The 26399-nt window shown below is 63.0% G+C and overlaps 27 non-coding genes across 27 annotated transcripts; all 27 read left to right on the top strand.

Moving 5' to 3' along the window:
* The first annotated feature begins 288 nt into the window (after positions 1 to 288).
* LOC148808636 (U2 spliceosomal RNA) lies at positions 289 to 479 on the top strand. The gene has a single exon (XR_016088106.1). It is a non-coding gene; the product is annotated as a U2 spliceosomal RNA (small nuclear RNA).
* Positions 480 to 1264: 785 nt separating this feature from the next.
* On the top strand, positions 1265 to 1455 carry LOC148808635 (U2 spliceosomal RNA). Its single transcript, XR_016088104.1, has one exon. It is a non-coding gene; the product is annotated as a U2 spliceosomal RNA (small nuclear RNA).
* Positions 1456 to 2240: 785 nt separating this feature from the next.
* LOC148808634 (U2 spliceosomal RNA) lies at positions 2241 to 2431 on the top strand. The gene has a single exon (XR_016088103.1). It is a non-coding gene; the product is annotated as a U2 spliceosomal RNA (small nuclear RNA).
* A 785-nt stretch (positions 2432 to 3216) lies between these two features.
* Positions 3217 to 3407, top strand: LOC148808633 (U2 spliceosomal RNA). The gene has a single exon (XR_016088102.1). It is a non-coding gene; the product is annotated as a U2 spliceosomal RNA (small nuclear RNA).
* Positions 3408 to 4192: 785 nt separating this feature from the next.
* Positions 4193 to 4383, top strand: LOC148808632 (U2 spliceosomal RNA). Its single transcript, XR_016088101.1, has one exon. It is a non-coding gene; the product is annotated as a U2 spliceosomal RNA (small nuclear RNA).
* Positions 4384 to 5168: 785 nt separating this feature from the next.
* On the top strand, positions 5169 to 5359 carry LOC148808631 (U2 spliceosomal RNA). Its single transcript, XR_016088100.1, has one exon. It is a non-coding gene; the product is annotated as a U2 spliceosomal RNA (small nuclear RNA).
* Positions 5360 to 6144: 785 nt separating this feature from the next.
* Positions 6145 to 6335, top strand: LOC148808630 (U2 spliceosomal RNA). Its single transcript, XR_016088098.1, has one exon. It is a non-coding gene; the product is annotated as a U2 spliceosomal RNA (small nuclear RNA).
* A 785-nt stretch (positions 6336 to 7120) lies between these two features.
* On the top strand, positions 7121 to 7311 carry LOC148808629 (U2 spliceosomal RNA). The gene has a single exon (XR_016088097.1). It is a non-coding gene; the product is annotated as a U2 spliceosomal RNA (small nuclear RNA).
* A 785-nt stretch (positions 7312 to 8096) lies between these two features.
* On the top strand, positions 8097 to 8287 carry LOC148808628 (U2 spliceosomal RNA). Its single transcript, XR_016088096.1, has one exon. It is a non-coding gene; the product is annotated as a U2 spliceosomal RNA (small nuclear RNA).
* Positions 8288 to 9076: 789 nt separating this feature from the next.
* On the top strand, positions 9077 to 9267 carry LOC148808627 (U2 spliceosomal RNA). Its single transcript, XR_016088095.1, has one exon. It is a non-coding gene; the product is annotated as a U2 spliceosomal RNA (small nuclear RNA).
* Positions 9268 to 10052: 785 nt separating this feature from the next.
* Positions 10053 to 10243, top strand: LOC148808626 (U2 spliceosomal RNA). Its single transcript, XR_016088094.1, has one exon. It is a non-coding gene; the product is annotated as a U2 spliceosomal RNA (small nuclear RNA).
* A 783-nt stretch (positions 10244 to 11026) lies between these two features.
* On the top strand, positions 11027 to 11217 carry LOC148808625 (U2 spliceosomal RNA). Its single transcript, XR_016088093.1, has one exon. It is a non-coding gene; the product is annotated as a U2 spliceosomal RNA (small nuclear RNA).
* A 785-nt stretch (positions 11218 to 12002) lies between these two features.
* LOC148808624 (U2 spliceosomal RNA) lies at positions 12003 to 12193 on the top strand. The gene has a single exon (XR_016088092.1). It is a non-coding gene; the product is annotated as a U2 spliceosomal RNA (small nuclear RNA).
* A 783-nt stretch (positions 12194 to 12976) lies between these two features.
* Positions 12977 to 13167, top strand: LOC148808623 (U2 spliceosomal RNA). The gene has a single exon (XR_016088091.1). It is a non-coding gene; the product is annotated as a U2 spliceosomal RNA (small nuclear RNA).
* A 785-nt stretch (positions 13168 to 13952) lies between these two features.
* Positions 13953 to 14143, top strand: LOC148808622 (U2 spliceosomal RNA). The gene has a single exon (XR_016088090.1). It is a non-coding gene; the product is annotated as a U2 spliceosomal RNA (small nuclear RNA).
* Positions 14144 to 14928: 785 nt separating this feature from the next.
* On the top strand, positions 14929 to 15119 carry LOC148808621 (U2 spliceosomal RNA). The gene has a single exon (XR_016088089.1). It is a non-coding gene; the product is annotated as a U2 spliceosomal RNA (small nuclear RNA).
* A 788-nt stretch (positions 15120 to 15907) lies between these two features.
* Positions 15908 to 16098, top strand: LOC148808620 (U2 spliceosomal RNA). Its single transcript, XR_016088087.1, has one exon. It is a non-coding gene; the product is annotated as a U2 spliceosomal RNA (small nuclear RNA).
* Positions 16099 to 16879: 781 nt separating this feature from the next.
* On the top strand, positions 16880 to 17070 carry LOC148808619 (U2 spliceosomal RNA). Its single transcript, XR_016088086.1, has one exon. It is a non-coding gene; the product is annotated as a U2 spliceosomal RNA (small nuclear RNA).
* A 783-nt stretch (positions 17071 to 17853) lies between these two features.
* On the top strand, positions 17854 to 18044 carry LOC148808618 (U2 spliceosomal RNA). The gene has a single exon (XR_016088085.1). It is a non-coding gene; the product is annotated as a U2 spliceosomal RNA (small nuclear RNA).
* Positions 18045 to 18827: 783 nt separating this feature from the next.
* On the top strand, positions 18828 to 19018 carry LOC148808617 (U2 spliceosomal RNA). Its single transcript, XR_016088084.1, has one exon. It is a non-coding gene; the product is annotated as a U2 spliceosomal RNA (small nuclear RNA).
* Positions 19019 to 19783: 765 nt separating this feature from the next.
* On the top strand, positions 19784 to 19974 carry LOC148808616 (U2 spliceosomal RNA). The gene has a single exon (XR_016088083.1). It is a non-coding gene; the product is annotated as a U2 spliceosomal RNA (small nuclear RNA).
* A 779-nt stretch (positions 19975 to 20753) lies between these two features.
* On the top strand, positions 20754 to 20944 carry LOC148808615 (U2 spliceosomal RNA). The gene has a single exon (XR_016088082.1). It is a non-coding gene; the product is annotated as a U2 spliceosomal RNA (small nuclear RNA).
* A 785-nt stretch (positions 20945 to 21729) lies between these two features.
* LOC148808614 (U2 spliceosomal RNA) lies at positions 21730 to 21920 on the top strand. Its single transcript, XR_016088081.1, has one exon. It is a non-coding gene; the product is annotated as a U2 spliceosomal RNA (small nuclear RNA).
* A 763-nt stretch (positions 21921 to 22683) lies between these two features.
* Positions 22684 to 22874, top strand: LOC148808613 (U2 spliceosomal RNA). Its single transcript, XR_016088080.1, has one exon. It is a non-coding gene; the product is annotated as a U2 spliceosomal RNA (small nuclear RNA).
* Positions 22875 to 23476: 602 nt separating this feature from the next.
* Positions 23477 to 23667, top strand: LOC148808612 (U2 spliceosomal RNA). The gene has a single exon (XR_016088079.1). It is a non-coding gene; the product is annotated as a U2 spliceosomal RNA (small nuclear RNA).
* A 786-nt stretch (positions 23668 to 24453) lies between these two features.
* On the top strand, positions 24454 to 24644 carry LOC148808611 (U2 spliceosomal RNA). The gene has a single exon (XR_016088078.1). It is a non-coding gene; the product is annotated as a U2 spliceosomal RNA (small nuclear RNA).
* Positions 24645 to 25431: 787 nt separating this feature from the next.
* On the top strand, positions 25432 to 25622 carry LOC148808610 (U2 spliceosomal RNA). Its single transcript, XR_016088076.1, has one exon. It is a non-coding gene; the product is annotated as a U2 spliceosomal RNA (small nuclear RNA).
* The last annotated feature ends 777 nt before the right edge of the window (positions 25623 to 26399 follow it).

The raw sequence follows: 26399 nt of genomic DNA, 5'->3' as shown, positions 1-26399 counted from the left end.
GCTCACTCGGCACGGCTGCTGCTGGTGGGAGGGGCCTAAGCTAAGGAGGCCGGCCGGCTGGCGCCCCCCGCGGCTGCGGTCGTTGTCGGGCCGTTGACAGGAGATCAAAGAGCAGGGCCCCCGCCCGGGACTGGCGGGCAGGCAGGCGAGCAAGCAGGCAGGCAAGAGAGGGGGAGAGCGGAGTCCGGGCGGCCGGCAGCCGCGTGCGGACCGGGCTCCAGAGGCGTCGGCCTGCGCCGCTGCGCGCCAGCCGGACGCCCGCGCGCCCGCCCAAGGCCGGCGTCGGGCATCGCTTCTCGGCCTTTTGGCTAAGATCAAGTGTAGTATCTGTTCTTATCAGTTTAATATCTGATACGTCCCCCATCGGGGGACCACATATTAAACGGATTTTTGGAACAGGGAGCTGGATCAGGAGCTTGCTCCGTCCTCTCCACGCATCGGCCCGGTATTGCAGCGCCTCCGGGAACGGTGCACTACCTTCTCTCAGCGGTGAAAAGACAGACGTAGCTAGCAAGCAAGCGAGGTGGACCGGAGCTCCTTCCTCTCCGGTCTCGTCTCTCGTCCATCTGTGTGTCTCTGTGTCTCTCTCTCTCCCCCTCCCCGTTCCCGTGCTCCCTCCGTGCACTTTCCCGCGCCTCGACTCTCTCGGCAAGCAGGCCGGCCCCCTTTTCGGCTCCCGTGCGTTTTCCCTCCAAAAAACTTAGTTTTTTCCTCCTTTTTCCAGGGAGGCAGGCGTGGCTTGTGTGTGTGTGTGTGTGTGTGTGTGTGTGTGTGTGTGTGTGTGTGTGTGTGTCCCCGTCCTTGCAGGCGGGCCCCTTTCGACAGCCGGCCGTTTTCCCTCCAAAAAACTTAGTATATACACCTTTTCTTTCTTTTTTTCGGCAGGCAGGCAGGTGTGTGTGTGTCCCCGTCCCTCCCGAGAGAGCGCTGCCCCTTGCCTCTGCCCGCAGGTGCCGACGGTCCGCTTTCGCTTGCAGCTCACTCGGCACGGCTGCTGCTGGTGGGAGGGGCCTAAGCTAAGGAGGCCGGCCGGCTGGCGCCCCCCGCGGCTGCGGTCGTTGTCGGGCCGTTGACAGGAGATCAAAGAGCAGGGCCCCCGCCCGGGACTGGCGGGCAGGCAGGCGAGCAAGCAGGCAGGCAAGAGAGGGGGAGAGCGGAGTCCGGGCGGCCGGCAGCCGCGTGCGGACCGGGCTCCAGAGGCGTCGGCCTGCGCCGCTGCGCGCCAGCCGGACGCCCGCGCGCCCGCCCAAGGCCGGCGTCGGGCATCGCTTCTCGGCCTTTTGGCTAAGATCAAGTGTAGTATCTGTTCTTATCAGTTTAATATCTGATACGTCCCCCATCGGGGGACCACATATTAAACGGATTTTTGGAACAGGGAGCTGGATCAGGAGCTTGCTCCGTCCTCTCCACGCATCGGCCCGGTATTGCAGCGCCTCCGGGAACGGTGCACTACCTTCTCTCAGCGGTGAAAAGACAGACGTAGCTAGCAAGCAAGCGAGGTGGACCGGAGCTCCTTCCTCTCCGGTCTCGTCTCTCGTCCATCTGTGTGTCTCTGTGTCTCTCTCTCTCCCCCTCCCCGTTCCCGTGCTCCCTCCGTGCACTTTCCCGCGCCTCGACTCTCTCGGCAAGCAGGCCGGCCCCCTTTTCGGCTCCCGTGCGTTTTCCCTCCAAAAAACTTAGTTTTTTCCTCCTTTTTCCAGGGAGGCAGGCGTGGCTTGTGTGTGTGTGTGTGTGTGTGTGTGTGTGTGTGTGTGTGTGTGTGTGTGTGTCCCCGTCCTTGCAGGCGGGCCCCTTTCGACAGCCGGCCGTTTTCCCTCCAAAAAACTTAGTATATACACCTTTTCTTTCTTTTTTTCGGCAGGCAGGCAGGTGTGTGTGTGTCCCCGTCCCTCCCGAGAGAGCGCTGCCCCTTGCCTCTGCCCGCAGGTGCCGACGGTCCGCTTTCGCTTGCAGCTCACTCGGCACGGCTGCTGCTGGTGGGAGGGGCCTAAGCTAAGGAGGCCGGCCGGCTGGCGCCCCCCGCGGCTGCGGTCGTTGTCGGGCCGTTGACAGGAGATCAAAGAGCAGGGCCCCCGCCCGGGACTGGCGGGCAGGCAGGCGAGCAAGCAGGCAGGCAAGAGAGGGGGAGAGCGGAGTCCGGGCGGCCGGCAGCCGCGTGCGGACCGGGCTCCAGAGGCGTCGGCCTGCGCCGCTGCGCGCCAGCCGGACGCCCGCGCGCCCGCCCAAGGCCGGCGTCGGGCATCGCTTCTCGGCCTTTTGGCTAAGATCAAGTGTAGTATCTGTTCTTATCAGTTTAATATCTGATACGTCCCCCATCGGGGGACCACATATTAAACGGATTTTTGGAACAGGGAGCTGGATCAGGAGCTTGCTCCGTCCTCTCCACGCATCGGCCCGGTATTGCAGCGCCTCCGGGAACGGTGCACTACCTTCTCTCAGCGGTGAAAAGACAGACGTAGCTAGCAAGCAAGCGAGGTGGACCGGAGCTCCTTCCTCTCCGGTCTCGTCTCTCGTCCATCTGTGTGTCTCTGTGTCTCTCTCTCTCCCCCTCCCCGTTCCCGTGCTCCCTCCGTGCACTTTCCCGCGCCTCGACTCTCTCGGCAAGCAGGCCGGCCCCCTTTTCGGCTCCCGTGCGTTTTCCCTCCAAAAAACTTAGTTTTTTCCTCCTTTTTCCAGGGAGGCAGGCGTGGCTTGTGTGTGTGTGTGTGTGTGTGTGTGTGTGTGTGTGTGTGTGTGTGTGTGTGTCCCCGTCCTTGCAGGCGGGCCCCTTTCGACAGCCGGCCGTTTTCCCTCCAAAAAACTTAGTATATACACCTTTTCTTTCTTTTTTTCGGCAGGCAGGCAGGTGTGTGTGTGTCCCCGTCCCTCCCGAGAGAGCGCTGCCCCTTGCCTCTGCCCGCAGGTGCCGACGGTCCGCTTTCGCTTGCAGCTCACTCGGCACGGCTGCTGCTGGTGGGAGGGGCCTAAGCTAAGGAGGCCGGCCGGCTGGCGCCCCCCGCGGCTGCGGTCGTTGTCGGGCCGTTGACAGGAGATCAAAGAGCAGGGCCCCCGCCCGGGACTGGCGGGCAGGCAGGCGAGCAAGCAGGCAGGCAAGAGAGGGGGAGAGCGGAGTCCGGGCGGCCGGCAGCCGCGTGCGGACCGGGCTCCAGAGGCGTCGGCCTGCGCCGCTGCGCGCCAGCCGGACGCCCGCGCGCCCGCCCAAGGCCGGCGTCGGGCATCGCTTCTCGGCCTTTTGGCTAAGATCAAGTGTAGTATCTGTTCTTATCAGTTTAATATCTGATACGTCCCCCATCGGGGGACCACATATTAAACGGATTTTTGGAACAGGGAGCTGGATCAGGAGCTTGCTCCGTCCTCTCCACGCATCGGCCCGGTATTGCAGCGCCTCCGGGAACGGTGCACTACCTTCTCTCAGCGGTGAAAAGACAGACGTAGCTAGCAAGCAAGCGAGGTGGACCGGAGCTCCTTCCTCTCCGGTCTCGTCTCTCGTCCATCTGTGTGTCTCTGTGTCTCTCTCTCTCCCCCTCCCCGTTCCCGTGCTCCCTCCGTGCACTTTCCCGCGCCTCGACTCTCTCGGCAAGCAGGCCGGCCCCCTTTTCGGCTCCCGTGCGTTTTCCCTCCAAAAAACTTAGTTTTTTCCTCCTTTTTCCAGGGAGGCAGGCGTGGCTTGTGTGTGTGTGTGTGTGTGTGTGTGTGTGTGTGTGTGTGTGTGTGTGTGTGTCCCCGTCCTTGCAGGCGGGCCCCTTTCGACAGCCGGCCGTTTTCCCTCCAAAAAACTTAGTATATACACCTTTTCTTTCTTTTTTTCGGCAGGCAGGCAGGTGTGTGTGTGTCCCCGTCCCTCCCGAGAGAGCGCTGCCCCTTGCCTCTGCCCGCAGGTGCCGACGGTCCGCTTTCGCTTGCAGCTCACTCGGCACGGCTGCTGCTGGTGGGAGGGGCCTAAGCTAAGGAGGCCGGCCGGCTGGCGCCCCCCGCGGCTGCGGTCGTTGTCGGGCCGTTGACAGGAGATCAAAGAGCAGGGCCCCCGCCCGGGACTGGCGGGCAGGCAGGCGAGCAAGCAGGCAGGCAAGAGAGGGGGAGAGCGGAGTCCGGGCGGCCGGCAGCCGCGTGCGGACCGGGCTCCAGAGGCGTCGGCCTGCGCCGCTGCGCGCCAGCCGGACGCCCGCGCGCCCGCCCAAGGCCGGCGTCGGGCATCGCTTCTCGGCCTTTTGGCTAAGATCAAGTGTAGTATCTGTTCTTATCAGTTTAATATCTGATACGTCCCCCATCGGGGGACCACATATTAAACGGATTTTTGGAACAGGGAGCTGGATCAGGAGCTTGCTCCGTCCTCTCCACGCATCGGCCCGGTATTGCAGCGCCTCCGGGAACGGTGCACTACCTTCTCTCAGCGGTGAAAAGACAGACGTAGCTAGCAAGCAAGCGAGGTGGACCGGAGCTCCTTCCTCTCCGGTCTCGTCTCTCGTCCATCTGTGTGTCTCTGTGTCTCTCTCTCTCCCCCTCCCCGTTCCCGTGCTCCCTCCGTGCACTTTCCCGCGCCTCGACTCTCTCGGCAAGCAGGCCGGCCCCCTTTTCGGCTCCCGTGCGTTTTCCCTCCAAAAAACTTAGTTTTTTCCTCCTTTTTCCAGGGAGGCAGGCGTGGCTTGTGTGTGTGTGTGTGTGTGTGTGTGTGTGTGTGTGTGTGTGTGTGTGTGTGTCCCCGTCCTTGCAGGCGGGCCCCTTTCGACAGCCGGCCGTTTTCCCTCCAAAAAACTTAGTATATACACCTTTTCTTTCTTTTTTTCGGCAGGCAGGCAGGTGTGTGTGTGTCCCCGTCCCTCCCGAGAGAGCGCTGCCCCTTGCCTCTGCCCGCAGGTGCCGACGGTCCGCTTTCGCTTGCAGCTCACTCGGCACGGCTGCTGCTGGTGGGAGGGGCCTAAGCTAAGGAGGCCGGCCGGCTGGCGCCCCCCGCGGCTGCGGTCGTTGTCGGGCCGTTGACAGGAGATCAAAGAGCAGGGCCCCCGCCCGGGACTGGCGGGCAGGCAGGCGAGCAAGCAGGCAGGCAAGAGAGGGGGAGAGCGGAGTCCGGGCGGCCGGCAGCCGCGTGCGGACCGGGCTCCAGAGGCGTCGGCCTGCGCCGCTGCGCGCCAGCCGGACGCCCGCGCGCCCGCCCAAGGCCGGCGTCGGGCATCGCTTCTCGGCCTTTTGGCTAAGATCAAGTGTAGTATCTGTTCTTATCAGTTTAATATCTGATACGTCCCCCATCGGGGGACCACATATTAAACGGATTTTTGGAACAGGGAGCTGGATCAGGAGCTTGCTCCGTCCTCTCCACGCATCGGCCCGGTATTGCAGCGCCTCCGGGAACGGTGCACTACCTTCTCTCAGCGGTGAAAAGACAGACGTAGCTAGCAAGCAAGCGAGGTGGACCGGAGCTCCTTCCTCTCCGGTCTCGTCTCTCGTCCATCTGTGTGTCTCTGTGTCTCTCTCTCTCCCCCTCCCCGTTCCCGTGCTCCCTCCGTGCACTTTCCCGCGCCTCGACTCTCTCGGCAAGCAGGCCGGCCCCCTTTTCGGCTCCCGTGCGTTTTCCCTCCAAAAAACTTAGTTTTTTCCTCCTTTTTCCAGGGAGGCAGGCGTGGCTTGTGTGTGTGTGTGTGTGTGTGTGTGTGTGTGTGTGTGTGTGTGTGTGTGTGTCCCCGTCCTTGCAGGCGGGCCCCTTTCGACAGCCGGCCGTTTTCCCTCCAAAAAACTTAGTATATACACCTTTTCTTTCTTTTTTTCGGCAGGCAGGCAGGTGTGTGTGTGTCCCCGTCCCTCCCGAGAGAGCGCTGCCCCTTGCCTCTGCCCGCAGGTGCCGACGGTCCGCTTTCGCTTGCAGCTCACTCGGCACGGCTGCTGCTGGTGGGAGGGGCCTAAGCTAAGGAGGCCGGCCGGCTGGCGCCCCCCGCGGCTGCGGTCGTTGTCGGGCCGTTGACAGGAGATCAAAGAGCAGGGCCCCCGCCCGGGACTGGCGGGCAGGCAGGCGAGCAAGCAGGCAGGCAAGAGAGGGGGAGAGCGGAGTCCGGGCGGCCGGCAGCCGCGTGCGGACCGGGCTCCAGAGGCGTCGGCCTGCGCCGCTGCGCGCCAGCCGGACGCCCGCGCGCCCGCCCAAGGCCGGCGTCGGGCATCGCTTCTCGGCCTTTTGGCTAAGATCAAGTGTAGTATCTGTTCTTATCAGTTTAATATCTGATACGTCCCCCATCGGGGGACCACATATTAAACGGATTTTTGGAACAGGGAGCTGGATCAGGAGCTTGCTCCGTCCTCTCCACGCATCGGCCCGGTATTGCAGCGCCTCCGGGAACGGTGCACTACCTTCTCTCAGCGGTGAAAAGACAGACGTAGCTAGCAAGCAAGCGAGGTGGACCGGAGCTCCTTCCTCTCCGGTCTCGTCTCTCGTCCATCTGTGTGTCTCTGTGTCTCTCTCTCTCCCCCTCCCCGTTCCCGTGCTCCCTCCGTGCACTTTCCCGCGCCTCGACTCTCTCGGCAAGCAGGCCGGCCCCCTTTTCGGCTCCCGTGCGTTTTCCCTCCAAAAAACTTAGTTTTTTCCTCCTTTTTCCAGGGAGGCAGGCGTGGCTTGTGTGTGTGTGTGTGTGTGTGTGTGTGTGTGTGTGTGTGTGTGTGTGTGTGTCCCCGTCCTTGCAGGCGGGCCCCTTTCGACAGCCGGCCGTTTTCCCTCCAAAAAACTTAGTATATACACCTTTTCTTTCTTTTTTTCGGCAGGCAGGCAGGTGTGTGTGTGTCCCCGTCCCTCCCGAGAGAGCGCTGCCCCTTGCCTCTGCCCGCAGGTGCCGACGGTCCGCTTTCGCTTGCAGCTCACTCGGCACGGCTGCTGCTGGTGGGAGGGGCCTAAGCTAAGGAGGCCGGCCGGCTGGCGCCCCCCGCGGCTGCGGTCGTTGTCGGGCCGTTGACAGGAGATCAAAGAGCAGGGCCCCCGCCCGGGACTGGCGGGCAGGCAGGCGAGCAAGCAGGCAGGCAAGAGAGGGGGAGAGCGGAGTCCGGGCGGCCGGCAGCCGCGTGCGGACCGGGCTCCAGAGGCGTCGGCCTGCGCCGCTGCGCGCCAGCCGGACGCCCGCGCGCCCGCCCAAGGCCGGCGTCGGGCATCGCTTCTCGGCCTTTTGGCTAAGATCAAGTGTAGTATCTGTTCTTATCAGTTTAATATCTGATACGTCCCCCATCGGGGGACCACATATTAAACGGATTTTTGGAACAGGGAGCTGGATCAGGAGCTTGCTCCGTCCTCTCCACGCATCGGCCCGGTATTGCAGCGCCTCCGGGAACGGTGCACTACCTTCTCTCAGCGGTGAAAAGACAGACGTAGCTAGCAAGCAAGCGAGGTGGACCGGAGCTCCTTCCTCTCCGGTCTCGTCTCTCGTCCATCTGTGTGTCTCTGTGTCTCTCTCTCTCCCCCTCCCCGTTCCCGTGCTCCCTCCGTGCACTTTCCCGCGCCTCGACTCTCTCGGCAAGCAGGCCGGCCCCCTTTTCGGCTCCCGTGCGTTTTCCCTCCAAAAAACTTAGTTTTTTCCTCCTTTTTCCAGGGAGGCAGGCGTGGCTTGTGTGTGTGTGTGTGTGTGTGTGTGTGTGTGTGTGTGTGTGTGTGTGTGTGTCCCCGTCCTTGCAGGCGGGCCCCTTTCGACAGCCGGCCGTTTTCCCTCCAAAAAACTTAGTATATACACCTTTTCTTTCTTTTTTTCGGCAGGCAGGCAGGTGTGTGTGTGTCCCCGTCCCTCCCGAGAGAGCGCTGCCCCTTGCCTCTGCCCGCAGGTGCCGACGGTCCGCTTTCGCTTGCAGCTCACTCGGCACGGCTGCTGCTGGTGGGAGGGGCCTAAGCTAAGGAGGCCGGCCGGCTGGCGCCCCCCGCGGCTGCGGTCGTTGTCGGGCCGTTGACAGGAGATCAAAGAGCAGGGCCCCCGCCCGGGACTGGCGGGCAGGCAGGCGAGCAAGCAGGCAGGCAAGAGAGGGGGAGAGCGGAGTCCGGGCGGCCGGCAGCCGCGTGCGGACCGGGCTCCAGAGGCGTCGGCCTGCGCCGCTGCGCGCCAGCCGGACGCCCGCGCGCCCGCCCAAGGCCGGCGTCGGGCATCGCTTCTCGGCCTTTTGGCTAAGATCAAGTGTAGTATCTGTTCTTATCAGTTTAATATCTGATACGTCCCCCATCGGGGGACCACATATTAAACGGATTTTTGGAACAGGGAGCTGGATCAGGAGCTTGCTCCGTCCTCTCCACGCATCGGCCCGGTATTGCAGCGCCTCCGGGAACGGTGCACTACCTTCTCTCAGCGGTGAAAAGACAGACGTAGCTAGCAAGCAAGCGAGGTGGACCGGAGCTCCTTCCTCTCCGGTCTCGTCTCTCGTCCATCTGTGTGTCTCTGTGTCTCTCTCTCTCCCCCTCCCCGTTCCCGTGCTCCCTCCGTGCACTTTCCCGCGCCTCGACTCTCTCGGCAAGCAGGCCGGCCCCCTTTTCGGCTCCCGTGCGTTTTCCCTCCAAAAAACTTAGTTTTTTCCTCCTTTTTCCAGGGAGGCAGGCGTGGCTTGTGTGTGTGTGTGTGTGTGTGTGTGTGTGTGTGTGTGTGTGTGTGTGTGTGCCCCGTCCTTGCAGGCGGGCCCCTTTCGACAGCCGGCCGTTTTCCCTCCAAAAAACTTAGTATATACACCTTTTCTTTCTTTTTTTCGGCAGGCAGGCAGGTGTGTGTGTGTCCCCGTCCCTCCCGAGAGAGCGCTGCCCCTTGCCTCTGCCCGCAGGTGCGGTGCCGACGGTCCGCTTTCGCTTGCAGCTCACTCGGCACGGCTGCTGCTGGTGGGAGGGGCCTAAGCTAAGGAGGCCGGCCGGCTGGCGCCCCCCGCGGCTGCGGTCGTTGTCGGGCCGTTGACAGGAGATCAAAGAGCAGGGCCCCCGCCCGGGACTGGCGGGCAGGCAGGCGAGCAAGCAGGCAGGCAAGAGAGGGGGAGAGCGGAGTCCGGGCGGCCGGCAGCCGCGTGCGGACCGGGCTCCAGAGGCGTCGGCCTGCGCCGCTGCGCGCCAGCCGGACGCCCGCGCGCCCGCCCAAGGCCGGCGTCGGGCATCGCTTCTCGGCCTTTTGGCTAAGATCAAGTGTAGTATCTGTTCTTATCAGTTTAATATCTGATACGTCCCCCATCGGGGGACCACATATTAAACGGATTTTTGGAACAGGGAGCTGGATCAGGAGCTTGCTCCGTCCTCTCCACGCATCGGCCCGGTATTGCAGCGCCTCCGGGAACGGTGCACTACCTTCTCTCAGCGGTGAAAAGACAGACGTAGCTAGCAAGCAAGCGAGGTGGACCGGAGCTCCTTCCTCTCCGGTCTCGTCTCTCGTCCATCTGTGTGTCTCTGTGTCTCTCTCTCTCCCCCTCCCCGTTCCCGTGCTCCCTCCGTGCACTTTCCCGCGCCTCGACTCTCTCGGCAAGCAGGCCGGCCCCCTTTTCGGCTCCCGTGCGTTTTCCCTCCAAAAAACTTAGTTTTTTCCTCCTTTTTCCAGGGAGGCAGGCGTGGCTTGTGTGTGTGTGTGTGTGTGTGTGTGTGTGTGTGTGTGTGTGTGTGTGTGTGTCCCCGTCCTTGCAGGCGGGCCCCTTTCGACAGCCGGCCGTTTTCCCTCCAAAAAACTTAGTATATACACCTTTTCTTTCTTTTTTTCGGCAGGCAGGCAGGTGTGTGTGTGTCCCCGTCCCTCCCGAGAGAGCGCTGCCCCTTGCCTCTGCCCGCAGGTGCCGACGGTCCGCTTTCGCTTGCAGCTCACTCGGCACGGCTGCTGCTGGTGGGAGGGGCCTAAGCTAAGGAGGCCGGCCGGCTGGCGCCCCCCGCGGCTGCGGTCGTTGTCGGGCCGTTGACAGGAGATCAAAGAGCAGGGCCCCCGCCCGGGACTGGCGGGCAGGCAGGCGAGCAAGCAGGCAGGCAAGAGAGGGGGAGAGCGGAGTCCGGGCGGCCGGCAGCCGCGTGCGGACCGGGCTCCAGAGGCGTCGGCCTGCGCCGCTGCGCGCCAGCCGGACGCCCGCGCGCCCGCCCAAGGCCGGCGTCGGGCATCGCTTCTCGGCCTTTTGGCTAAGATCAAGTGTAGTATCTGTTCTTATCAGTTTAATATCTGATACGTCCCCCATCGGGGGACCACATATTAAACGGATTTTTGGAACAGGGAGCTGGATCAGGAGCTTGCTCCGTCCTCTCCACGCATCGGCCCGGTATTGCAGCGCCTCCGGGAACGGTGCACTACCTTCTCTCAGCGGTGAAAAGACAGACGTAGCTAGCAAGCAAGCGAGGTGGACCGGAGCTCCTTCCTCTCCGGTCTCGTCTCTCGTCCATCTGTGTGTCTCTGTGTCTCTCTCTCTCCCCCTCCCCGTTCCCGTGCTCCCTCCGTGCACTTTCCCGCGCCTCGACTCTCTCGGCAAGCAGGCCGGCCCCCTTTTCGGCTCCCGTGCGTTTTCCCTCCAAAAAACTTAGTTTTTTCCTCCTTTTTCCAGGGAGGCAGGCGTGGCTTGTGTGTGTGTGTGTGTGTGTGTGTGTGTGTGTGTGTGTGTGTGTGTGTGTCCCCGTCCTTGCAGGCGGGCCCCTTTCGACAGCCGGCCGTTTTCCCTCCAAAAAACTTAGTATATACACCTTTTCTTTCTTTTTTTCGGCAGGCAGGCAGGTGTGTGTGTGTCCCCGTCCCTCCCGAGAGAGCGCTGCCCCTTGCCTCTGCCCGCAGGTGCCGACGGTCCGCTTTCGCTTGCAGCTCACTCGGCACGGCTGCTGCTGGTGGGAGGGGCCTAAGCTAAGGAGGCCGGCCGGCTGGCGCCCCCCGCGGCTGCGGTCGTTGTCGGGCCGTTGACAGGAGATCAAAGAGCAGGGCCCCCGCCCGGGACTGGCGGGCAGGCAGGCGAGCAAGCAGGCAGGCAAGAGAGGGGGAGAGCGGAGTCCGGGCGGCCGGCAGCCGCGTGCGGACCGGGCTCCAGAGGCGTCGGCCTGCGCCGCTGCGCGCCAGCCGGACGCCCGCGCGCCCGCCCAAGGCCGGCGTCGGGCATCGCTTCTCGGCCTTTTGGCTAAGATCAAGTGTAGTATCTGTTCTTATCAGTTTAATATCTGATACGTCCCCCATCGGGGGACCACATATTAAACGGATTTTTGGAACAGGGAGCTGGATCAGGAGCTTGCTCCGTCCTCTCCACGCATCGGCCCGGTATTGCAGCGCCTCCGGGAACGGTGCACTACCTTCTCTCAGCGGTGAAAAGACAGACGTAGCTAGCAAGCAAGCGAGGTGGACCGGAGCTCCTTCCTCTCCGGTCTCGTCTCTCGTCCATCTGTGTGTCTCTGTGTCTCTCTCTCTCCCCCTCCCCGTTCCCGTGCTCCCTCCGTGCACTTTCCCGCGCCTCGACTCTCTCGGCAAGCAGGCCGGCCCCCTTTTCGGCTCCCGTGCGTTTTCCCTCCAAAAAACTTAGTTTTTTCCTCCTTTTTCCAGGGAGGCAGGCGTGGCTTGTGTGTGTGTGTGTGTGTGTGTGTGTGTGTGTGTGTGTGTGTGTGTGTGTGTCCCCGTCCTTGCAGGCGGGCCCCTTTCGACAGCCGGCCGTTTTCCCTCCAAAAAACTTAGTATATACACCTTTTCTTTCTTTTTTTCGGCAGGCAGGCAGGTGTGTGTGTGTCCCCGTCCCTCCCGAGAGAGCGCTGCCCCTTGCCTCTGCCCGCAGGTGCCGACGGTCCGCTTTCGCTTGCAGCTCACTCGGCACGGCTGCTGCTGGTGGGAGGGGCCTAAGCTAAGGAGGCCGGCCGGCTGGCGCCCCCCGCGGCTGCGGTCGTTGTCGGGCCGTTGACAGGAGATCAAAGAGCAGGGCCCCCGCCCGGGACTGGCGGGCAGGCAGGCGAGCAAGCAGGCAGGCAAGAGAGGGGGAGAGCGGAGTCCGGGCGGCCGGCAGCCGCGTGCGGACCGGGCTCCAGAGGCGTCGGCCTGCGCCGCTGCGCGCCAGCCGGACGCCCGCGCGCCCGCCCAAGGCCGGCGTCGGGCATCGCTTCTCGGCCTTTTGGCTAAGATCAAGTGTAGTATCTGTTCTTATCAGTTTAATATCTGATACGTCCCCCATCGGGGGACCACATATTAAACGGATTTTTGGAACAGGGAGCTGGATCAGGAGCTTGCTCCGTCCTCTCCACGCATCGGCCCGGTATTGCAGCGCCTCCGGGAACGGTGCACTACCTTCTCTCAGCGGTGAAAAGACAGACGTAGCTAGCAAGCAAGCGAGGTGGACCGGAGCTCCTTCCTCTCCGGTCTCGTCTCTCGTCCATCTGTGTGTCTCTGTGTCTCTCTCTCTCCCCCTCCCCGTTCCCGTGCTCCCTCCGTGCACTTTCCCGCGCCTCGACTCTCTCGGCAAGCAGGCCGGCCCCCTTTTCGGCTCCCGTGCGTTTTCCCTCCAAAAAACTTAGTTTTTTCCTCCTTTTTCCAGGGAGGCAGGCGTGGCTTGTGTGTGTGTGTGTGTGTGTGTGTGTGTGTGTGTGTGTGTGTGTGTGTGTCCCCGTCCTTGCAGGCGGGCCCCTTTCGACAGCCGGCCGTTTTCCCTCCAAAAAACTTAGTATATACACCTTTTCTTTCTTTTTTTCGGCAGGCAGGCAGGTGTGTGTGTGTCCCCGTCCCTCCCGAGAGAGCGCTGCCCCTTGCCTCTGCCCGCAGGTGCCGACGGTCCGCTTTCGCTTGCAGCTCACTCGGCACGGCTGCTGCTGGTGGGAGGGGCCTAAGCTAAGGAGGCCGGCCGGCTGGCGCCCCCCGCGGCTGCGGTCGTTGTCGGGCCGTTGACAGGAGATCAAAGAGCAGGGCCCCCGCCCGGGACTGGCGGGCAGGCAGGCGAGCAAGCAGGCAGGCAAGAGAGGGGGAGAGCGGAGTCCGGGCGGCCGGCAGCCGCGTGCGGACCGGGCTCCAGAGGCGTCGGCCTGCGCCGCTGCGCGCCAGCCGGACGCCCGCGCGCCCGCCCAAGGCCGGCGTCGGGCATCGCTTCTCGGCCTTTTGGCTAAGATCAAGTGTAGTATCTGTTCTTATCAGTTTAATATCTGATACGTCCCCCATCGGGGGACCACATATTAAACGGATTTTTGGAACAGGGAGCTGGATCAGGAGCTTGCTCCGTCCTCTCCACGCATCGGCCCGGTATTGCAGCGCCTCCGGGAACGGTGCACTACCTTCTCTCAGCGGTGAAAAGACAGACGTAGCTAGCAAGCAAGCGAGGTGGACCGGAGCTCCTTCCTCTCCGGTCTCGTCTCTCGTCCATCTGTGTGTCTCTGTGTCTCTCTCTCTCCCCCTCCCCGTTCCCGTGCTCCCTCCGTGCACTTTCCCGCGCCTCGACTCTCTCGGCAAGCAGGCCGGCCCCCTTTTCGGCTCCCGTGCGTTTTCCCTCCAAAAAACTTAGTTTTTTCCTCCTTTTTCCAGGGAGGCAGGCGTGGCTTGTGTGTGTGTGTGTGTGTGTGTGTGTGTGTGTGTGTGTGTGTGTGTGTGTGTCCCCGTCCTTGCAGGCGGGCCCCTTTCGACAGCCGGCCGTTTTCCCTCCAAAAAACTTAGTATATACACCTTTTCTTTCTTTTTTTCGGCAGGCAGGCAGGTGTGTGTGTGTCCCCGTCCCTCCCGAGAGAGCGCTGCCCCTTGCCTCTGCCCGCAGGTGCCGACGGTCCGCTTTCGCTTGCAGCTCACTCGGCACGGCTGCTGCTGGTGGGAGGGGCCTAAGCTAAGGAGGCCGGCCGGCTGGCGCCCCCCGCGGCTGCGGTCGTTGTCGGGCCGTTGACAGGAGATCAAAGAGCAGGGCCCCCGCCCGGGACTGGCGGGCAGGCAGGCGAGCAAGCAGGCAGGCAAGAGAGGGGGAGAGCGGAGTCCGGGCGGCCGGCAGCCGCGTGCGGACCGGGCTCCAGAGGCGTCGGCCTGCGCCGCTGCGCGCCAGCCGGACGCCCGCGCGCCCGCCCAAGGCCGGCGTCGGGCATCGCTTCTCGGCCTTTTGGCTAAGATCAAGTGTAGTATCTGTTCTTATCAGTTTAATATCTGATACGTCCCCCATCGGGGGACCACATATTAAACGGATTTTTGGAACAGGGAGCTGGATCAGGAGCTTGCTCCGTCCTCTCCACGCATCGGCCCGGTATTGCAGCGCCTCCGGGAACGGTGCACTACCTTCTCTCAGCGGTGAAAAGACAGACGTAGCTAGCAAGCAAGCGAGGTGGACCGGAGCTCCTTCCTCTCCGGTCTCGTCTCTCGTCCATCTGTGTGTCTCTGTGTCTCTCTCTCTCCCCCTCCCCGTTCCCGTGCTCCCTCCGTGCACTTTCCCGCGCCTCGACTCTCTCGGCAAGCAGGCCGGCCCCCTTTTCGGCTCCCGTGCGTTTTCCCTCCAAAAAACTTAGTTTTTTCCTCCTTTTTCCAGGGAGGCAGGCGTGGCTTGTGTGTGTGTGTGTGTGTGTGTGTGTGTGTGTGTGTGTGTGTGTGTGTGTGTCCCCGTCCTTGCAGGCGGGCCCCTTTCGACAGCCGGCCGTTTTCCCTCCAAAAAACTTAGTATATACACCTTTTCTTTCTTTTTTTCGGCAGGCAGGCAGGTGTGTGTGTGTCCCCGTCCCTCCCGAGAGAGCGCTGCCCCTTGCCTCTGCCCGCAGGTGCCGACGGTCCGCTTTCGCTTGCAGCTCACTCGGCACGGCTGCTGCTGGTGGGAGGGGCCTAAGCTAAGGAGGCCGGCCGGCTGGCGCCCCCCGCGGCTGCGGTCGTTGTCGGGCCGTTGACAGGAGATCAAAGAGCAGGGCCCCCGCCCGGGACTGGCGGGCAGGCAGGCGAGCAAGCAGGCAGGCAAGAGAGGGGGAGAGCGGAGTCCGGGCGGCCGGCAGCCGCGTGCGGACCGGGCTCCAGAGGCGTCGGCCTGCGCCGCTGCGCGCCAGCCGGACGCCCGCGCGCCCGCCCAAGGCCGGCGTCGGGCATCGCTTCTCGGCCTTTTGGCTAAGATCAAGTGTAGTATCTGTTCTTATCAGTTTAATATCTGATACGTCCCCCATCGGGGGACCACATATTAAACGGATTTTTGGAACAGGGAGCTGGATCAGGAGCTTGCTCCGTCCTCTCCACGCATCGGCCCGGTATTGCAGCGCCTCCGGGAACGGTGCACTACCTTCTCTCAGCGGTGAAAAGACAGACGTAGCTAGCAAGCAAGCGAGGTGGACCGGAGCTCCTTCCTCTCCGGTCTCGTCTCTCGTCCATCTGTGTGTCTCTGTGTCTCTCTCTCTCCCCCTCCCCGTTCCCGTGCTCCCTCCGTGCACTTTCCCGCGCCTCGACTCTCTCGGCAAGCAGGCCGGCCCCCTTTTCGGCTCCCGTGCGTTTTCCCTCCAAAAAACAAAACTTAGTTTTTTCCTCCTTTTTCCAGGGAGGCAGGCGTGGCTTGTGTGTGTGTGTGTGTGTGTGTGTGTGTGTGTGTGTGTGTGTGTGTGTGTCCCCGTCCTTGCAGGCGGGCCCCTTTCGACAGCCGGCCGTTTTCCCTCCAAAAAACTTAGTATATACACCTTTTCTTTCTTTTTTTCGGCAGGCAGGCAGGTGTGTGTGTGTCCCCGTCCCTCCCGAGAGAGCGCTGCCCCTTGCCTCTGCCCGCAGGTGCCGACGGTCCGCTTTCGCTTGCAGCTCACTCGGCACGGCTGCTGCTGGTGGGAGGGGCCTAAGCTAAGGAGGCCGGCCGGCTGGCGCCCCCCGCGGCTGCGGTCGTTGTCGGGCCGTTGACAGGAGATCAAAGAGCAGGGCCCCCGCCCGGGACTGGCGGGCAGGCAGGCGAGCAAGCAGGCAGGCAAGAGAGGGGGAGAGCGGAGTCCGGGCGGCCGGCAGCCGCGTGCGGACCGGGCTCCAGAGGCGTCGGCCTGCGCCGCTGCGCGCCAGCCGGACGCCCGCGCGCCCGCCCAAGGCCGGCGTCGGGCATCGCTTCTCGGCCTTTTGGCTAAGATCAAGTGTAGTATCTGTTCTTATCAGTTTAATATCTGATACGTCCCCCATCGGGGGACCACATATTAAACGGATTTTTGGAACAGGGAGCTGGATCAGGAGCTTGCTCCGTCCTCTCCACGCATCGGCCCGGTATTGCAGCGCCTCCGGGAACGGTGCACTACCTTCTCTCAGCGGTGAAAAGACAGACGTAGCTAGCAAGCAAGCGAGGTGGACCGGAGCTCCTTCCTCTCCGGTCTCGTCTCTCGTCCATCTGTGTGTCTCTGTGTCTCTCTCTCTCCCCCTCCCCGTTCCCGTGCTCCCTCCGTGCACTTTCCCGCGCCTCGACTCTCTCGGCAAGCAGGCCGGCCCCCTTTTCGGCTCCCGTGCGTTTTCCCTCCAAAAAACTTAGTTTTTTCCTCCTTTTTCCAGGGAGGCAGGCGTGGCTTGTGTGTGTGTGTGTGTGTGTGTGTGTGTGTGTGTGTGTGTGTGTGTGTCCCCGTCCTTGCAGGCGGGCCCCTTTCGACAGCCGGCCGTTTTCCCTCCAAAAAACTTAGTATATACACCTTTTCTTTCTTTTTTTCGGCAGGCAGGCAGGTGTGTGTGTGTCCCCGTCCCTCCCGAGAGAGCGCTGCCCCTTGCCTCTGCCCGCAGGTGCCGACGGTCCGCTTTCGCTTGCAGCTCACTCGGCACGGCTGCTGCTGGTGGGAGGGGCCTAAGCTAAGGAGGCCGGCCGGCTGGCGCCCCCCGCGGCTGCGGTCGTTGTCGGGCCGTTGACAGGAGATCAAAGAGCAGGGCCCCCGCCCGGGACTGGCGGGCAGGCAGGCGAGCAAGCAGGCAGGCAAGAGAGGGGGAGAGCGGAGTCCGGGCGGCCGGCAGCCGCGTGCGGACCGGGCTCCAGAGGCGTCGGCCTGCGCCGCTGCGCGCCAGCCGGACGCCCGCGCGCCCGCCCAAGGCCGGCGTCGGGCATCGCTTCTCGGCCTTTTGGCTAAGATCAAGTGTAGTATCTGTTCTTATCAGTTTAATATCTGATACGTCCCCCATCGGGGGACCACATATTAAACGGATTTTTGGAACAGGGAGCTGGATCAGGAGCTTGCTCCGTCCTCTCCACGCATCGGCCCGGTATTGCAGCGCCTCCGGGAACGGTGCACTACCTTCTCTCAGCGGTGAAAAGACAGACGTAGCTAGCAAGCAAGCGAGGTGGACCGGAGCTCCTTCCTCTCCGGTCTCGTCTCTCGTCCATCTGTGTGTCTCTGTGTCTCTCTCTCTCCCCCTCCCCGTTCCCGTGCTCCCTCCGTGCACTTTCCCGCGCCTCGACTCTCTCGGCAAGCAGGCCGGCCCCCTTTTCGGCTCCCGTGCGTTTTCCCTCCAAAAAACTTAGTTTTTTCCTCCTTTTTCCAGGGAGGCAGGCGTGGCTTGTGTGTGTGTGTGTGTGTGTGTGTGTGTGTGTGTGTGTGTGTGTGTGTGTCCCCGTCCTTGCAGGCGGGCCCCTTTCGACAGCCGGCCGTTTTCCCTCCAAAAAACTTAGTATATACACCTTTTCTTTCTTTTTTTCGGCAGGCAGGCAGGTGTGTGTGTGTCCCCGTCCCTCCCGAGAGAGCGCTGCCCCTTGCCTCTGCCCGCAGGTGCCGACGGTCCGCTTTCGCTTGCAGCTCACTCGGCACGGCTGCTGCTGGTGGGAGGGGCCTAAGCTAAGGAGGCCGGCCGGCTGGCGCCCCCCGCGGCTGCGGTCGTTGTCGGGCCGTTGACAGGAGATCAAAGAGCAGGGCCCCCGCCCGGGACTGGCGGGCAGGCAGGCGAGCAAGCAGGCAGGCAAGAGAGGGGGAGAGCGGAGTCCGGGCGGCCGGCAGCCGCGTGCGGACCGGGCTCCAGAGGCGTCGGCCTGCGCCGCTGCGCGCCAGCCGGACGCCCGCGCGCCCGCCCAAGGCCGGCGTCGGGCATCGCTTCTCGGCCTTTTGGCTAAGATCAAGTGTAGTATCTGTTCTTATCAGTTTAATATCTGATACGTCCCCCATCGGGGGACCACATATTAAACGGATTTTTGGAACAGGGAGCTGGATCAGGAGCTTGCTCCGTCCTCTCCACGCATCGGCCCGGTATTGCAGCGCCTCCGGGAACGGTGCACTACCTTCTCTCAGCGGTGAAAAGACAGACGTAGCTAGCAAGCAAGCGAGGTGGACCGGAGCTCCTTCCTCTCCGGTCTCGTCTCTCGTCCATCTGTGTGTCTCTGTGTCTCTCTCTCTCCCCCTCCCCGTTCCCGTGCTCCCTCCGTGCACTTTCCCGCGCCTCGACTCTCTCGGCAAGCAGGCCGGCCCCCTTTTCGGCTCCCGTGCGTTTTCCCTCCAAAAAACTTAGTTTTTTCCTCCTTTTTCCAGGGAGGCAGGCGTGGCTTGTGTGTGTGTGTGTGTGTGTGTGTGTGTGTGTGTGTGTGTGTGTGTGTGTCCCCGTCCTTGCAGGCGGGCCCCTTTCGACAGCCGGCCGTTTTCCCTCCAAAAAACTTAGTATATACACCTTTTCTTTCTTTTTTTCGGCAGGCAGGCAGGTGTGTGTGTGTCCCCGTCCCTCCCGAGAGAGCGCTGCCCCTTGCCTCTGCCCGCAGGTGCCGACGGTCCGCTTTCGCTTGCAGCTCACTCGGCACGGCTGCTGCTGGTGGGAGGGGCCTAAGCTAAGGAGGCCGGCCGGCTGGCGCCCCCCGCGGCTGCGGTCGTTGTCGGGCCGTTGACAGGAGATCAAAGAGCAGGGCCCCCGCCCGGGACTGGCGGGCAGGCAGGCGAGCAAGCAGGCAGGCAAGAGAGGGGGAGAGCGGAGTCCGGGCGGCCGGCAGCCGCGTGCGGACCGGGCTCCAGAGGCGTCGGCCTGCGCCGCTGCGCGCCAGCCGGACGCCCGCGCGCCCGCCCAAGGCCGGCGTCGGGCATCGCTTCTCGGCCTTTTGGCTAAGATCAAGTGTAGTATCTGTTCTTATCAGTTTAATATCTGATACGTCCCCCATCGGGGGACCACATATTAAACGGATTTTTGGAACAGGGAGCTGGATCAGGAGCTTGCTCCGTCCTCTCCACGCATCGGCCCGGTATTGCAGCGCCTCCGGGAACGGTGCACTACCTTCTCTCAGCGGTGAAAAGACAGACGTAGCTAGCAAGCAAGCGAGGTGGACCGGAGCTCCTTCCTCTCCGGTCTCGTCTCTCGTCCATCTGTGTGTCTCTGTGTCTCTCTCTCTCCCCCTCCCCGTTCCCGTGCTCCCTCCGTGCACTTTCCCGCGCCTCGACTCTCTCGGCAAGCAGGCCGGCCCCCTTTTCGGCTCCCGTGCGTTTTCCCTCCAAAAAACTTAGTTTTTTCCTCCTTTTTCCAGGGAGGCAGGCGTGGCTTGTGTGTGTGTGTGTGTGTGTGTGTGTGTGTGTCCCCGTCCTTGCAGGCGGGCCCCTTTCGACAGCCGGCCGTTTTCCCTCCAAAAAACTTAGTATATACACCTTTTCTTTCTTTTTTTCGGCAGGCAGGCAGGTGTGTGTGTGTCCCCGTCCCTCCCGAGAGAGCGCTGCCCCTTGCCTCTGCCCGCAGGTGCCGACGGTCCGCTTTCGCTTGCAGCTCACTCGGCACGGCTGCTGCTGGTGGGAGGGGCCTAAGCTAAGGAGGCCGGCCGGCTGGCGCCCCCCGCGGCTGCGGTCGTTGTCGGGCCGTTGACAGGAGATCAAAGAGCAGGGCCCCCGCCCGGGACTGGCGGGCAGGCAGGCGAGCAAGCAGGCAGGCAAGAGAGGGGGAGAGCGGAGTCCGGGCGGCCGGCAGCCGCGTGCGGACCGGGCTCCAGAGGCGTCGGCCTGCGCCGCTGCGCGCCAGCCGGACGCCCGCGCGCCCGCCCAAGGCCGGCGTCGGGCATCGCTTCTCGGCCTTTTGGCTAAGATCAAGTGTAGTATCTGTTCTTATCAGTTTAATATCTGATACGTCCCCCATCGGGGGACCACATATTAAACGGATTTTTGGAACAGGGAGCTGGATCAGGAGCTTGCTCCGTCCTCTCCACGCATCGGCCCGGTATTGCAGCGCCTCCGGGAACGGTGCACTACCTTCTCTCAGCGGTGAAAAGACAGACGTAGCTAGCAAGCAAGCGAGGTGGACCGGAGCTCCTTCCTCTCCGGTCTCGTCTCTCGTCCATCTGTGTGTCTCTGTGTCTCTCTCTCTCCCCCTCCCCGTTCCCGTGCTCCCTCCGTGCACTTTCCCGCGCCTCGACTCTCTCGGCAAGCAGGCCGGCCCCCTTTTCGGCTCCCGTGCGTTTTCCCTCCAAAAAACTTAGTTTTTTCCTCCTTTTTCCAGGGAGGCAGGCGTGGCTTGTGTGTGTGTGTGTGTGTGTGTGTGTGTGTGTGTGTGTGTGTGTGTCCCCGTCCTTGCAGGCGGGCCCCTTTCGACAGCCGGCCGTTTTCCCTCCAAAAAACTTAGTATATACACCTTTTCTTTCTTTTTTTCGGCAGGCAGGCAGGTGTGTGTGTGTCCCCGTCCCTCCCGAGAGAGCGCTGCCCCTTGCCTCTGCCCGCAGGTGCCGACGGTCCGCTTTCGCTTGCAGCTCACTCGGCACGGCTGCTGCTGGTGGGAGGGGCCTAAGCTAAGGAGGCCGGCCGGCTGGCGCCCCCCGCGGCTGCGGTCGTTGTCGGGCCGTTGACAGGAGATCAAAGAGCAGGGCCCCCGCCCGGGACTGGCGGGCAGGCAGGCGAGCAAGCAGGCAGGCAAGAGAGGGGGAGAGCGGAGTCCGGGCGGCCGGCAGCCGCGTGCGGACCGGGCTCCAGAGGCGTCGGCCTGCGCCGCTGCGCGCCAGCCGGACGCCCGCGCGCCCGCCCAAGGCCGGCGTCGGGCATCGCTTCTCGGCCTTTTGGCTAAGATCAAGTGTAGTATCTGTTCTTATCAGTTTAATATCTGATACGTCCCCCATCGGGGGACCACATATTAAACGGATTTTTGGAACAGGGAGCTGGATCAGGAGCTTGCTCCGTCCTCTCCACGCATCGGCCCGGTATTGCAGCGCCTCCGGGAACGGTGCACTACCTTCTCTCAGCGGTGAAAAGACAGACGTAGCTAGCAAGCAAGCGAGGTGGACCGGAGCTCCTTCCTCTCCGGTCTCGTCTCTCGTCCATCTGTGTGTCTCTGTGTCTCTCTCTCTCCCCCTCCCCGTTCCCGTGCTCCCTCCGTGCACTTTCCCGCGCCTCGACTCTCTCGGCAAGCAGGCCGGCCCCCTTTTCGGCTCCCGTGCGTTTTCCCTCCAAAAAACTTAGTTTTTTCCTCCTTTTTCCAGGGAGGCAGGCGTGGCTTGTGTGTGTGTGTGTGTGTGTGTGTGTGTGTGTGTGTGTGTGTGTGTGTGTGTCCCCGTCCTTGCAGGCGGGCCCCTTTCGACAGCCGGCCGTTTTCCCTCCAAAAAACTTAGTATATACACCTTTTCTTTCTTTTTTTCGGCAGGCAGGCAGGTGTGTGTGTGTCCCCGTCCCTCCCGAGAGAGCGCTGCCCCTTGCCTCTGCCCGCAGGTGCCGACGGTCCGCTTTCGCTTGCAGCTCACTCGGCACGGCTGCTGCTGGTGGGAGGGGCCTAAGCTAAGGAGGCCGGCCGGCTGGCGCCCCCCGCGGCTGCGGTCGTTGTCGGGCCGTTGACAGGAGATCAAAGAGCAGGGCCCCCGCCCGGGACTGGCGGGCAGGCAGGCGAGCAAGCAGGCAGGCAAGAGAGGGGGAGAGCGGAGTCCGGGCGGCCGGCAGCCGCGTGCGGACCGGGCTCCAGAGGCGTCGGCCTGCGCCGCTGCGCGCCAGCCGGACGCCCGCGCGCCCGCCCAAGGCCGGCGTCGGGCATCGCTTCTCGGCCTTTTGGCTAAGATCAAGTGTAGTATCTGTTCTTATCAGTTTAATATCTGATACGTCCCCCATCGGGGGACCACATATTAAACGGATTTTTGGAACAGGGAGCTGGATCAGGAGCTTGCTCCGTCCTCTCCACGCATCGGCCCGGTATTGCAGCGCCTCCGGGAACGGTGCACTACCTTCTCTCAGCGGTGAAAAGACAGACGTAGCTAGCAAGCAAGCGAGGTGGACCGGAGCTCCTTCCTCTCCGGTCTCGTCTCTCGTCCATCTGTGTGTCTCTGTGTCTCTCTCTCTCCCCCTCCCCGTTCCCGTGCTCCCTCCGTGCACTTTCCCGCGCCTCGACTCTCTCGGCAAGCAGGCCGGCCCCCTTTTCGGCTCCCGTGCGTTTTCCCTCCAAAAAACTTAGTTTTTTCCTCCTTTTTCCAGGGAGGCAGGCGTGGCTTGTGTGTGTGTGTGTGTGTGTGTGTGTGTGTCCCCGTCCTTGCAGGCGGGCCCCTTTCGACAGCCGGCCGTTTTCCCTCCAAAAAACTTAGTATATACACCTTTTCTTTCTTTTTTTCGGCAGGCAGGCAGGTGTGTGTGTGTCCCCGTCCCTCCCGAGAGAGCGCTGCCCCTTGCCTCTGCCCGCAGGTGCCGACGGTCCGCTTTCGCTTGCAGCTCACTCGGCACGGCTGCTGCTGGTGGGAGGGGCCTAAGCTAAGGAGGCCGGCCGGCTGGCGCCCCCCGCGGCTGCGGTCGTTGTCGGGCCGTTGACAGGAGATCAAAGAGCAGGGCCCCCGCCCGGGACTGGCGGGCAGGCAGGCGAGCAAGCAGGCAGGCAAGAGAGGGGGAGAGCGGAGTCCGGGCGGCCGGCAGCCGCGTGCGGACCGGGCTCCAGAGGCGTCGGCCTGCGCCGCTGCGCGCCAGCCGGACGCCCGCGCGCCCGCCCAAGGCCGGCGTCGGGCATCGCTTCTCGGCCTTTTGGCTAAGATCAAGTGTAGTATCTGTTCTTATCAGTTTAATATCTGATACGTCCCCCATCGGGGGACCACATATTAAACGGATTTTTGGAACAGGGAGCTGGATCAGGAGCTTGCTCCGTCCTCTCCACGCATCGGCCCGGTATTGCAGCGCCTCCGGGAACGGTGCACTACCTTCTCTCAGCGGTGAAAAGACAGACGTAGCTAGCAAGCAAGCGAGGTGGACCGGAGCTCCTTCCTCTCCGGTCTCGTCTCTCGTCCATCTGTGTGTCTCTGTGTCTCTCTCTCTCCCCCTCCCCGTTTGTGTCCCCGTCCTTGCAGGCGGGCCCCTTTCGACAGCCGGCCGTTTTCCCTCCAAAAAACTTAGTATATACACCTTTTCTTTCTTTTTTTCGGCAGGCAGGCAGGTGTGTGTGTGTCCCCGTCCCTCCCGAGAGAGCGCTGCCCCTTGCCTCTGCCCGCAGGTGCCGACGGTCCGCTTTCGCTTGCAGCTCACTCGGCACGGCTGCTGCTGGTGGGAGGGGCCTAAGCTAAGGAGGCCGGCCGGCTGGCGCCCCCCGCGGCTGCGGTCGTTGTCGGGCCGTTGACAGGAGATCAAAGAGCAGGGCCCCCGCCCGGGACTGGCGGGCAGGCAGGCGAGCAAGCAGGCAGGCAAGAGAGGGGGAGAGCGGAGTCCGGGCGGCCGGCAGCCGCGTGCGGACCGGGCTCCAGAGGCGTCGGCCTGCGCCGCTGCGCGCCAGCCGGACGCCCGCGCGCCCGCCCAAGGCCGGCGTCGGGCATCGCTTCTCGGCCTTTTGGCTAAGATCAAGTGTAGTATCTGTTCTTATCAGTTTAATATCTGATACGTCCCCCATCGGGGGACCACATATTAAACGGATTTTTGGAACAGGGAGCTGGATCAGGAGCTTGCTCCGTCCTCTCCACGCATCGGCCCGGTATTGCAGCGCCTCCGGGAACGGTGCACTACCTTCTCTCAGCGGTGAAAAGACAGACGTAGCTAGCAAGCAAGCGAGGTGGACCGGAGCTCCTTCCTCTCCGGTCTCGTCTCTCGTCCATCTGTGTGTCTCTGTGTCTCTCTCTCTCCCCCTCCCCGTTCCCGTGCTCCCTCCGTGCACTTTCCCGCGCCTCGACTCTCTCGGCAAGCAGGCCGGCCCCCTTTTCGGCTCCCGTGCGTTTTCCCTCCAAAAAACTTAGTTTTTTCCTCCTTTTTCCAGGGAGGCAGGCGTGGCTGTGTGTGTGTGTGTGTGTGTGTGTGTGTGTGTGTGTGTGTGTGTGTGTGTGTGTCCCCGTCCTTGCAGGCGGGCCCCTTTCGACAGCCGGCCGTTTTCCCTCCAAAAAACTTAGTATATACACCTTTTCTTTCTTTTTTTCGGCAGGCAGGCAGGTGTGTGTGTGTCCCCGTCCCTCCCGAGAGAGCGCTGCCCCTTGCCTCTGCCCGCAGGTGCCGACGGTCCGCTTTCGCTTGCAGCTCACTCGGCACGGCTGCTGCTGGTGGGAGGGGCCTAAGCTAAGGAGGCCGGCCGGCTGGCGCCCCCCGCGGCTGCGGTCGTTGTCGGGCCGTTGACAGGAGATCAAAGAGCAGGGCCCCCGCCCGGGACTGGCGGGCAGGCAGGCGAGCAAGCAGGCAGGCAAGAGAGGGGGAGAGCGGAGTCCGGGCGGCCGGCAGCCGCGTGCGGACCGGGCTCCAGAGGCGTCGGCCTGCGCCGCTGCGCGCCAGCCGGACGCCCGCGCGCCCGCCCAAGGCCGGCGTCGGGCATCGCTTCTCGGCCTTTTGGCTAAGATCAAGTGTAGTATCTGTTCTTATCAGTTTAATATCTGATACGTCCCCCATCGGGGGACCACATATTAAACGGATTTTTGGAACAGGGAGCTGGATCAGGAGCTTGCTCCGTCCTCTCCACGCATCGGCCCGGTATTGCAGCGCCTCCGGGAACGGTGCACTACCTTCTCTCAGCGGTGAAAAGACAGACGTAGCTAGCAAGCAAGCGAGGTGGACCGGAGCTCCTTCCTCTCCGGTCTCGTCTCTCGTCCATCTGTGTGTCTCTGTGTCTCTCTCTCTCCCCCTCCCCGTTCCCGTGCTCCCTCCGTGCACTTTCCCGCGCCTCGACTCTCTCGGCAAGCAGGCCGGCCCCCTTTTCGGCTCCCGTGCGTTTTCCCTCCAAAAAACTTAGTTTTTTCCTCCTTTTTCCAGGGAGGCAGGCGTGGCTTGTGTGTGTGTGTGTGTGTGTGTGTGTGTGTGTGTGTGTGTGTGTGTGTGTGTGTCCCCGTCCTTGCAGGCGGGCCCCTTTCGACAGCCGGCCGTTTTCCCTCCAAAAAACTTAGTATATACACCTTTTCTTTCTTTTTTTCGGCAGGCAGGCAGGTGTGTGTGTGTCCCCGTCCCTCCCGAGAGAGCGCTGCCCCTTGCCTCTGCCCGCAGGTGCCGACGGTCCGCTTTCGCTTGCAGCTCACTCGGCACGGCTGCTGCTGGTGGGAGGGGCCTAAGCTAAGGAGGCCGGCCGGCTGGCGCCCCCCGCGGCTGCGGTCGTTGTCGGGCCGTTGACAGGAGATCAAAGAGCAGGGCCCCCGCCCGGGACTGGCGGGCAGGCAGGCGAGCAAGCAGGCAGGCAAGAGAGGGGGAGAGCGGAGTCCGGGCGGCCGGCAGCCGCGTGCGGACCGGGCTCCAGAGGCGTCGGCCTGCGCCGCTGCGCGCCAGCCGGACGCCCGCGCGCCCGCCCAAGGCCGGCGTCGGGCATCGCTTCTCGGCCTTTTGGCTAAGATCAAGTGTAGTATCTGTTCTTATCAGTTTAATATCTGATACGTCCCCCATCGGGGGACCACATATTAAACGGATTTTTGGAACAGGGAGCTGGATCAGGAGCTTGCTCCGTCCTCTCCACGCATCGGCCCGGTATTGCAGCGCCTCCGGGAACGGTGCACTACCTTCTCTCAGCGGTGAAAAGACAGACGTAGCTAGCAAGCAAGCGAGGTGGACCGGAGCTCCTTCCTCTCCGGTCTCGTCTCTCGTCCATCTGTGTGTCTCTGTGTCTCTCTCTCTCCCCCTCCCCGTTCCCGTGCTCCCTCCGTGCACTTTCCCGCGCCTCGACTCTCTCGGCAAGCAGGCCGGCCCCCTTTTCGGCTCCCGTGCGTTTTCCCTCCAAAAAACTTAGTTTTTTCCTCCTTTTTCCAGGGAGGCAGGCGTGGCGTGTGTGTGTGTGTGTGTGTGTGTGTGTGTGTGTGTGTGTGTGTGTGTGTGTCCCCGTCCTTGCAGGCGGGCCCCTTTCGACAGCCGGCCGTTTTCCCTCCAAAAAACTTAGTATATACACCTTTTCTTTCTTTTTTTCGGCAGGCAGGCAGGTGTGTGTGTGTCCCCGTCCCTCCCGAGAGAGCGCTGCCCCTTGCCTCTGCCCGCAGGTGCCGACGGTCCGCTTTCGCTTGCAGCTCACTCGGCACGGCTGCTGCTGGTGGGAGGGGCCTAAGCTAAGGAGGCCGGCCGGCTGGCGCCCCCCGCGGCTGCGGTCGTTGTCGGGCCGTTGACAGGAGATCAAAGAGCAGGGCCCCCGCCCGGGACTGGCGGGCAGGCAGGCGAGCAAGCAGGCAGGCAAGAGAGGGGGAGAGCGGAGTCCGGGCGGCCGGCAGCCGCGTGCGGACCGGGCTCCAGAGGCGTCGGCCTGCGCCGCTGCGCGCCAGCCGGACGCCCGCGCGCCCGCCCAAGGCCGGCG

Source organism: Atractosteus spatula, unplaced genomic scaffold (genome assembly GCF_055471065.1).
Source record: "Atractosteus spatula isolate fAtrSpa1 unplaced genomic scaffold, fAtrSpa1.hap1 Scaffold_21, whole genome shotgun sequence".
Classification (NCBI taxonomy): domain Eukaryota; kingdom Metazoa; phylum Chordata; class Actinopteri; order Semionotiformes; family Lepisosteidae; genus Atractosteus; species Atractosteus spatula.
The sequence above is the reverse complement of the archived record's forward strand: the minus strand, read 5'-3'. Positions and strand labels throughout refer to the sequence as shown.